The sequence below is a fragment of the Dermacentor silvarum genome, chromosome 9, assembly GCF_013339745.2.
Source record: "Dermacentor silvarum isolate Dsil-2018 chromosome 9, BIME_Dsil_1.4, whole genome shotgun sequence".
In the NCBI taxonomy this organism is placed as follows: Eukaryota; Metazoa; Arthropoda; class Arachnida; order Ixodida; family Ixodidae; genus Dermacentor; species Dermacentor silvarum.
The window spans coordinates 65,758,720-65,769,332 of record NC_051162.1 but is presented as its reverse complement, the minus strand read 5'-3'; positions in this window follow the sequence as shown (position 1 = coordinate 65,769,332).

Below are 10,613 nucleotides of genomic sequence, written 5' to 3'. Positions count from 1 at the left end.
TTCTGACCAATCCCCCGACCTTTGCCCACTTTGAACCGTCCGCACCTACAGAGGTGCGAACCGATGCCAGTGGTTATGGGATCGGCGCAGTCTTAGCGCAACGGCAACACGGACCCGACCGCGTTATAGCCTACGCTAGCAGGCTCCTGACAACTGCAGAGCGTAACTATTCGATTACCGAGCGCGAATGTCTTGCTCTCGTCTGGGCTGTTTCAAAGTTCCGCACATATTTATATGGCAAGCCCTTAGTAACCACAGACCATCATGCGCTGTGTTGGCTTTCGTCGCTCAAGGATCCTACTGGTAGGCTCGGTCGTTGGGCTCTCCGACTACAAGAATATCCCTACGCAGTGACGTACAAGTCGGGACGCCAACACCAGGACGCAGATTGGCTCTCTCGCTACACAGTCCAAGACCCGACCTCTACGTCTGATACTGACACCGACGCCTGCGTTCTCTCTGTTTTTCCACTGGTCCATGTCGCCGACGAGCAGCGCCGTGACCCGTCCTTGCGTGTCATCATTGACCGCCTGGAATCGTCACTTGCCGACAGCTCCCTTCGCTTATTCACACTTCAAGATGGCGTACTCTACCGCCACAACATTCACCCCGACGGCCCAGAATTACTCCTTGTGATCCCTAAACACCTTCGCTCAGCTGTTCTCCACGAACTTCACGACCTCCCCACTGCCGGTCACCTCGGTGTGTCACGTACCTACGACCGGATCCGCCGACGCTTCTTTTGGCCAGTGCTTGCTCGCTCCGTTCGAAGATACGTAGCTGCGTGTGAGAAATGCCAGCGACGCAAGCAACCGTCGACGCTCCCTGCTGGGTACCTTCAACCAATTGACATTCCCTAGGAACCATTCTTTCGGGTTGGTTTAGATTTACTTGGTCCTTTTCCTCTTTCTACCTCTGGGAACAGGTGGGTCGCTGTGGCCACAGATTGCGCCACGCGCTACGCCATCAACCGAGCGCTCCCTACAAGCTGCGCCACAGATGTTGCCGATTTTCTTCTACGCGACGTGATTTTATTGCATGGAGCTCCGGGACAACTTCTCACAGAGCGTGGCCGGACATTCCTGTAAAAAGTTATCGCGGACATCCTGCATTCCTGTGCCACGAGGCACAAGCTATCCACGTCATACCATCCGCAAACAAATGGCCTCACGGAGCGTTTTAATCGCACTCTCACAGACATTCTCGCGAGGTATGTGTCTTCCGACCACACTGAGTGGGACCTCGCTCTACCGTTTGTCACCTTTGCGTATAATTCCTCGCGCCACGACACAGCCGGTTATTCGCCATTTTTCCTTCTGTTCGGCCGAGAACCAGCACTGCCCCTCGACACAAGCCTCCCTGTTCACGCAGCACCCACCAGTGAATATGCACTTGACGCCGTCGCCCGCGCTGCCCACGCAAGGGAAATTGCCCGTGGCCGCCTTCTGCACTCCCAAGCGAGTCAACGGCGTTTGTACGATCAGCGACACCGCGACGGGCACTTCCCGCCTGGTTCTTTGGTGCTTCTATGGTCTCCGTCGCGTCAGGTCGGCCTGTCAGAAAAACTGCTGTCTCGTTACACAGGCCCCTACCGAGTGATTCGTGCCGTGACTCCCGTCACCTACGAGATCGCCCCTGACGCCCCATCTGCTTCCCAGTCCAGTGATATTGTGCACGTTACACGCCTGAAGCAGTATCACCCTCCCAGTGATGACATTTAGACGCTCCGGGACGTCGCTTCTGCCGCCGGGGGATTATACTACACGCGTGTGGTATTTGGTTGTTTGAACGAGGCGCGTGGGCGCCTAGGCGAAGAAGACGAACTGCTCTGGGCTCTCGAGCTATCGGCTGATCTGGCCAGCGCTGCAGCTATCTTTTGTAAATATACTTGTAAATAGTCTCCTGTACTTATTTCTTCGTTCGCGTAACAATATACAAAGTATTGCAGAGCTGTTTAGCCTAAAGTGAATGGCATGTTCGATTTAAATCAGAATCTACCCTTTGCTGTTGTGTGGAGCGCAAGTGGGGGATTCTTCACGAGTGCCATAGTTTGTGACTTTTTAAATGCCATAGATAGATTGTTTTACATCCGCATTACTAATATACCCTGCCCTCACACACTGTAAAGCCCTTAAAATTTTCAGCTCAAGTTTCTGATAACTGCGAATTGAGAGCTACGATTGATGTGCTGCTGACTTGAATGAAAATATTGCGAGGCTCGCCTTTCTACACATCAACCAAAGAAATACAAGGGCATTGTTCCTGTTGGCACTTCTTTATGTCATTACTCTACATTTTATTTGGCTGATAGTCACTGTTGCGTTTGTGTTTTTTACTCTTACCTTATTTTTACGGAGATGACGTTAGAGTAGAGGGAGTTCCTACTGATGTGTATGGTTCTTTTTTTGTTGTTCGATGACGGACTAGTGGAAAGACGTTTGTCATAACGAGTCGCAGCTTCGCGAAGCAATGCATAACTGGATAAAAACATAGTCTTTACCCTACCAACGTCCTGCATGCGTTGTCCCTGTGCGCTTTCGAAGCACCGGTAACACAAATGTTAAGCCACTTCAACTAACCGAGTTGTTTTGACTGTGACACCGAAGTCCTTGTTTGTTGCTTCCAATATTCAGTACCACGGTGCGCACATTTACCGCTAAGAGCCAGCAGATAAACTGAGAAAAGACAGCACGTTTTGAAAGGCGAAAAGGAAAAGGCGCAGTTTCACCCTGTTGTGTCTGGCGGTCTTTCTGGACAACGGATTCCTTACCGACAGACGTGCAGCTTTGTAGTGCTGTTCACGCTTGTCATATATCGCGGCCGGGGAACATCACCCTCACTTGGAACTGATGGACGTGCAATTAGTCCTCAGGCTGCAATGGGTCATCGGCCTCGTGCGTCACTAAAACGGCAACGTTGCTCTTGGTGTGTTCCCGTGGAGCACCAGGGCCCGCCCGAACTACGACGACGCCCGGCGCCGAAGGTGACGCGCAAACCAGGAGCCCCCTTCCGAGACTACAACAGCCGCCACCCTCCCTGAAAACGGTGGCTTCCGCGAAGGCCATTCTCCGGATCCTGTCAAACTGACCGTCGCGGAGAGACGACTAATTCTTGCAAGGGGCCAGCGTCGAGCATTCCCGTGGGAACCACATCGACGTTTCGTTCCCAAGGTGCCACCCGTTGCCTGGCGTGCGAGGGCGATCAGGCAACATTGGAGGCGGAGCCCGGCGGAATGGCGACACTTCATGGGCGGGATATTGCAAACTGGTCGAAGATTGTCATTGGCTAAGAAGAATTAAAGTGCATTCCCTCGTAGAGTGAAAGAGGGAAACGAAAGGGATAAAAAAGCGTGGCATTAGTGCTGTGGGGACGCTCGGAGATGTAAACACTCGGACATGCAAAGACGTTAGCATGTTGACGGCTCCAAGGATCAGGGAGCCCTTCGTGTAACATAATGTATATTTGTATATAAAACCCTTTTCTGATCTTCTTCCGGTACCTGGCACGTCACCATCCATGGAGCCTTCATGGCCGCGCGAACTTCCGACTTCGCAACAGCCCAATACGCGAAGCTTCGATCGCGATAGCATTCTAGTGGACAGCTATTCAAAGTAAAGATAGTAGTTTTATCGGCTGTATAAACTTGTAAACATAGGCATACTAATTAAACTAACAAGCATGGTGTCACACGCGTACAAGCAAACATGAACGCATCTGAGTCGATAATCGCGGAAACTCGCAGCGAGTGAGCGAATTGACCTTCATGCTGCGGCTCGCATAAAGTATAGAAAACGCAGAGTAGGGGGGATTCTGTCCCCGCCGCAGATGGGTTTGAAGATACAGCGGCCGGGCGAGCGCGCGCGGCGTATAACGCCCGACCTCCTCCCTTCCTACCCTCCCCGCAGAGCCTTGCGGCCTAGGCGTGCACATGCGTTATGTCAAATGTGATAATAAAGGAAAGAGATGCAGATGAAGTGGTTTTATTGTTGACCTAGCATAAACAGGAATGACTGAATGACTACGATTTTTTTTGAGGAGTGCGCAATGCGTCGACACGGGGACGATGAGTAAACTGCCATTACAATGCAGGTTGGTAAGATCGCATTTAGGTTTGCTGTGTCCTTCTTTGCGTCCTTCCAGTTACGCTGATGACAACGGTGGCCGTAGTCACTGTGAAGTGTTTGACAATTTTCAATTTATTCACACATGCTCAGAGCAAGGCCTCGAGATGCGACAAGAAGAGGCAAGCACAGCACACCTGCTGACCTAAAGTGAAGATCCTGAGTAATGCATTGGTCAGTCAGCGCCTAAGCAAGAGAGAATTGTAAGAAACAATGGTATGAATAGCCTAATATAGGCATGATATCATTTCAACTAAATAGGATACTAGACTAAAGACATATCACAGAGATGCAATTGGATGATATGCCGAAAATATTGTAGAGAATGTGGTTTCGGACCAGCTAGTTTATGAAAAAACATCCACAGGAACACATCAATATATGTACGAGTCTAATAAACAAAATATTACATGCATTGGAATAGTTAGACTAGGCAAATATACATATGCAAAAAATTAACAGGGAACACGATGCCACGAGGAAGTACACCCATGATTCTACTACACGCTTGGGAGTAGAACTAAGAAGAGCGCTGGTTGTTCAACCTGGACCAAAAGTATTCTTTTTTACTGAGAAACATTTCTACATGCTTGAGCCACATTTAGGACGAGAGGATACGTACTGCACAAATATACGCTGAAGTAATTCAGTTATATTTATTTAGGATGTTATGCAAAATATCTTCATTTCATTTATTTTTGTTTTGTCATGAATTGATTAAACTTCAAATCTTGCTCGACGCTGAGCAGAAATTAGCGAAGTAACACGTAAGTCTGACTGCAAAAAAGTTAGCAGCAGCTTGCACTAGTGGCGCAAGGCTATAGAAACATCGGAGCTGTTCGGTCGCATATTTGGGCTAGGCTAAGCACTGCTACGTCATCTGCAGAATTTTCCGGATTTTATTGATTATTGATCGATTGTAGATTACCTATCGATTGACTATCGATTGGCTATCACAAGGTATTGGTCACGCATTTGGGCTAGGCTAAGCAATACCAAGTCACCCCCCAGAATTTTGCGGAATTTATTGATTATTGATCGAATATTGATTAGCTATTGATTGACTATCGGAGATATCGCGCCGTACACTAGACGGACCACCTTCGAGCTTATTAAAAACCTTCCCTAGTTCACAGGGGTACGTGCCATAGCGCTTGGACCCTTTCTGCACTACCGCCAGGATCGGCCACACATTTTCTTTTGGAACGTTATGGACTAACGGTCGACTTAAACGGCTCCGCTTTTAAAAGACTGAGGAATCGTTTATGTTTAACTTGTTGGCAACCTTAGAAAAAAGGTGCTCAAACAGAAATTTGCCTACAATTGCTAACGTCTTCTTTCTTTCGACTTGTAAAATGACTGAAACCGTGCTATGTTTGGGTTATCTGCGAAGAATCTAGCAACTGGCCTCTTGTTAAAAATCTGTCAGTGGGTTTAAGACGCATCATTTCTCATTATCCTTAGCTTCGTCCTTCCTGATGAGGCAAGGCAAAAAAAAAAAAAACGTTGCCCACAACAGCACTGTTTTCCTCCAACCGCACGGTAAGTCAAGCCCCTCGGAAACCAGCTTATACAGCAAGCAATGCAAACTGTAGTGCTGGCCGGCTCAACATGACGAATGATAACCCAGCGGCGAGGTTGGGGTGACGGGGAAGGAAGGCGTTGAGGCGAACGGCGATCTCCCGGAGGAGCAGCTGTCAGGGGCATCAGAAGTAGGGTACGGACGGCGAGGTGAGTAACGGCGAGCGTCGGCGTATGGGCGAGGAGCAGGGAATGAGCTCCGGTACGGCGGCATCCAGGTGGTGCGGCAGTGGCGGGATACGTGACCAACTCGGTGGCAGCGGAAGCAGATCGGTTTGTCGTCTGGGGTCCGCCATTCAGCAGGATTGCGTGGTCTGGGAGCGAAATACTGGTCAATAAAGGTTGCGGACATATGAATTGGTGCCGAATCTGGTCGGGAGACAGAGCAGGCGGTAGGGATGCCAAGGGTTGCAAACAGAGCAGGCGGTAGGGATGCCAAGGTTTGCAATTTTTTGCCGCAGAACTGCTTCTATAACGAAAATAGTAGGGGACGCTGGGTCAAAGGTACCGTCAAATGGTCGTGGATGAAAGGGGGCCGGGAAGGGGGCCGGGAATGGTCGTGTGGCAGGAATAGCGGAGCAAGAGGACGTGGCAGGGTTGTTTGGGAGCCGGAAAAACTATGGCACGACGCGGCGGCTTTTGGCTACCTTGAAGCGGCGGCATTCTTTGACGATGGCGTCGACAGTAGAAACGTTGTTATGGACGAGCAAATTGAAGGCGTCGTCCGCGATGCCTTTTAGTATATGGCCCACCTTGTCAACCTCGGTCATGTGCTCGTCGACTTTCCGGCAAAGCGCGAGCACTTCCTGTATGTAGGAGACGTACGATTCTGTCGACGACAGGACACGGGTAGCAAGCTCTTTTCGCGCAGCCTGTTGACGACCTGGCGGGTTGCCAAATAGGTCGCGAACCCTCTCTTTGATAGTGTCCCAGCTGGATAGGTTTACCTCATGGGTGCGAAACCGGACACGCGGTGTCCCGTCCAGATAAAACATCACATTGGCAAGCATCATGGTAGGGTTGAAGTGGTGGCTTCGGCTAACACGCTCATACATGCCGAGCCAGTCTTCGACGTCAACGTCATTTTGGGCGGAGAATGACCCATGATCACGGAGACTAGGAACGAGTAACGTACGTTGTGGTTGGCGCCGCAGGTGTAGGTGGCGACGGGGTGTTTCCATCGGAAGCCATGGCTGAGAAGACGACGGTGCGGCCGCTTCGGAGCTCCGTGGCGAGGGCGGGGAACGTTCCACCTCCACCACAATGTTACGCGAAGGATGGGTCAGTAAGACGAGCAACTATTTACAGGTTGTATTTACAACAGCGGTTAGATACACAGCGCGAGCCCAGCTCGTTCTTCCTCTTCTTTTCTCGAGTGATGGCACCCGCGCGCCTCGTTCAAACAATCAAATACCACACGCGTGTATCATACTTAGACGAAGACCCGACCTCTACGTCTGAGCCTGACACCGACGCCTGCGTTCTCTCTGTTTTTTCACTGGTCCATGTCGCCGACGAGCAGCGCCGTGACCCGTCCTTGCATATACACATTGACCGCCTGGAATCTCCACTTGCCGACAGTTCCCTTCGCTTATTTGTGACACACTTAAATATGGCGTACTCTACCGCCACTCTGACGGCCCAGCATTACTCCTTGTTATCTATAAACACCTTCGCTCGGCTGTTCTCCACGAACTTCACGACCACTTCCGGTCACCTCGGCGTGTCACGTACCTACGACCGGATCCTCCGACGCTTCTTTTGTCCAGGGCTTGCTCGCTCCGTTCGAAGATACGTAGCTGTGTGTGAGAAATGCCAGCGACGCAAGACACCATCGACGCTCCCTGCTGGGTACCTTCAACCAATCGACAGTCCCGTGGAGCCATTCTTTCGGGTTGGTTTAGATTTTATTGGTCCTTTTCCTCGTTCTACCTGTGGGAACAGGTGGATCGCTGTGGCCACGGATTACGCGACGCGCTACGCCATCACCCGAGCGCTCCCTACAAGCTGCGCCACAAATGTTGCCGATTTTCTTCTACGCGACGTGATTTTATTACATGGAGCTCCGGGACAACTTCTCACAGACCGTGGCCGGACATTCCTGTCAAAAGTTATCGCGGACATCCTGCATTCCTGTGCCACGAGGCACAAGCTATCCACGTCATACCATCCGCAAACAAATGGCCTCACGGAGCGTTTTAATCGCACTCTCACAGACATTCTCGCGAGGTATGTCTCGTCAGACCACACTGACTGGGACCTCGCTCTACCGTTTGTCACCTTTGCGTATACTTCCTCGCGCCACGACACAGCCGGTTATTCCCCATTTTTCATTCTGTTCAGGCCGAGAACCAGCACTGCCCCTCGACACAATCCTCCCTGTTCACGCCGGCATGCCACCAGTGAATATGCACTTGATGTCGTCGTCCGCGCTGCCCACGCAAGGGAAATTGCCCGTGACCGCCTTCTGAACTCCCAAGAGAGTCGAAGGCGTTTGTACGACCGGCGACACCGAGACGTGCACTTCCCGCCTGGTTCTTTGGTGCTTCTATGGTCTCCGTCGCGTCAGGTCGGCCTGTCAGAAAGACTGCTGTCTCGTTACACAGGCCCCTACCGAGTGCTTCGTGCCGTGACTCCCGTCACCTACGAGATCGCCCATCACGCCCCATCTGCTTCCCAGTCCAGCAATATCGTGCACGTTACACGACTGAAGCAGTATCACCCTCCCATTGATGACATTTAGACGCTCCGGGACATCGCTTCTGCCGCCAGGGGATTATGCTACACGCGTGTGGTATTTGATTGTTTGAACGAGGCGCGCGGGTGCCATCACTCGAGGAAAAAGAGGAAGAATGAGCTGGGCTCGCGCTGTGAATCTCGCTGCAACCGCTGTTGTAAATACAGCCTGTAAATAGTTGCTCGTCTTACTGACTCGTCTTTCGCGTAACAATATTTATGAAAAATGTTGCTGTTTCGCCCGGAAGACGAAGCATCGATTGCGATAGCAAATTAGCAGACAGCTATTCAAAGTAAGGATACTAGTTTTCTCGGCCATATAAAGTTGTAAATATTCGCTTACTAACTAAATAAAGAAGCACAGTGTCACGCGCGCACAGGCAAACATGAACACATCTGCTCGATGACCGCGGCAGCTCGTCAAAACGCTGGAGTGAGAAATCGCGCCAGCGGCAGCGAGGAAACTGACCTTCGCGCTGGCTCTCGCTTCAACGCGAACTAAACGTCGAAAGCGCAGCGCATACGAAGATACCAGCACTCGTCGAATGCCCTTTAGCCCGTCGCAAATCTCTTAGAAGATGAGGCCGCCGCGAACGAGCACTTCAGCCGCGTCGCAGATCGCTTTCAAGATAGCTCCGTGAGCAGCAGCCGCGTAAGCAGAACGCCCCCCCCCCCCCCCCCCCCCCCCCCCCCCGTCGCGTCGCCCCCTGCCCATTCCGCGCTCACGAACGAAGAGCGTGCGCTTCCGGCCGCCTTCCTCTGTCGCGTGCGCTAGATTAAACTTTGGGTGGCTGCTCACCCTCACACGCTTTGACTCGCACACACAACGCACGGCGCGCGGCGACGCTTTGATCATCGTTGGACTTTATGCGGCACATCACGGCGACTGCGACGTCAAAAATGCGCTTGAAGTGTGCAATAAAAAAGAGGTGCCTTTTGTGGTCTACATTATCTATTCATATATTTGTTTCGCGATCATTTACCATTTGTACAGTACACAGCTGCGAGTCACAACGTAGTGCCAGTGAATGCAATTCTCGATTGCGTAAAACAAGGACATCACGGCATACTATCTGTCTTATACTGCAAATACTGTACTGCAGGTTAGTAGGCTTCAGGCATTCCTTTTCTCACAGCCGACAACAGATCTCTCCCATAGTGAAGACTGGCACCTTATTGGTTTGTTTTCGTAGCCTGCTTCTTCCTGAAATGCATGCTTTGAGCCCCATAAAGAAACAGGACAAGATCCTAGTGGTTATAGGGCGCTTTGTTTAGGGGTAAGGGTGCGGTCATAAGAGAAAGAAATCTTTGGTATGCTATTCGGAAGGTAATTACATTTTTTTTAATCGTACAGAACTAATCATGTCGGTTAGCTTAGTTCTTGCCTTTTGTTTGTGATGCATGCAACCTCCTTTCTGTATCCCATCGTGCATAATGTATAATTCGTACACCGTACGTGTGCAGACTTTAGGCCTCTGTGACTTCTTCCTTCCTCTGTATAAGTATGCCTAAACCACGTTTAGGTATGCCACACCATTCTATCAATAATGTTGCTCAGACTTTGTCTTGCATTCTTGGCAAAGCTATTCCTCGGAATTTTGAGAATGACAATTCACAAACAGATTGCATGAAACAAAACGCCCACAGCGCACGCCTTTTATGTTAAATCTTCTGAGACTGAAATATTAAAAATGCTAAACAAATACGGAAACCTGAAAATGATGTAGTTTCTTTGGCGCTGTTGTGCACAATATCCGGGATTTGCCCACGCAAGAGGCCGTGTTTCCACCAGAAAGCTCGCCTACATGTATAGCGTTCGCCGCCAGTGTTTGCCAGTTACCATTACGGTTGCATAAGCTGCAGTCGTCGGGAACCATGAGTAGCAGTCAGGGATATTTGAATGCTATCGCGTTCCACTCTTAAAAGCGAAGCTTAAGCGTCCTCCCACTTTTGTGAAACTCTGAAGCGTGGAGCGTAAACAGTGATGACGGGGAAACATCTTGAACATTTCCTTTACTTTCATTTAGAAGTGCAGTTCTTGAGAAAACGTAATCACTTATTAAATCAATTTTGCCCGCTTAACCGAAGTCTTGGAAAGGTCACACCTTTTCTTGCACTCGTTCAAGCTTGGGAAACCATTGCAGTTGAACTGCTCCCCTCCGAGTTCACAATGAT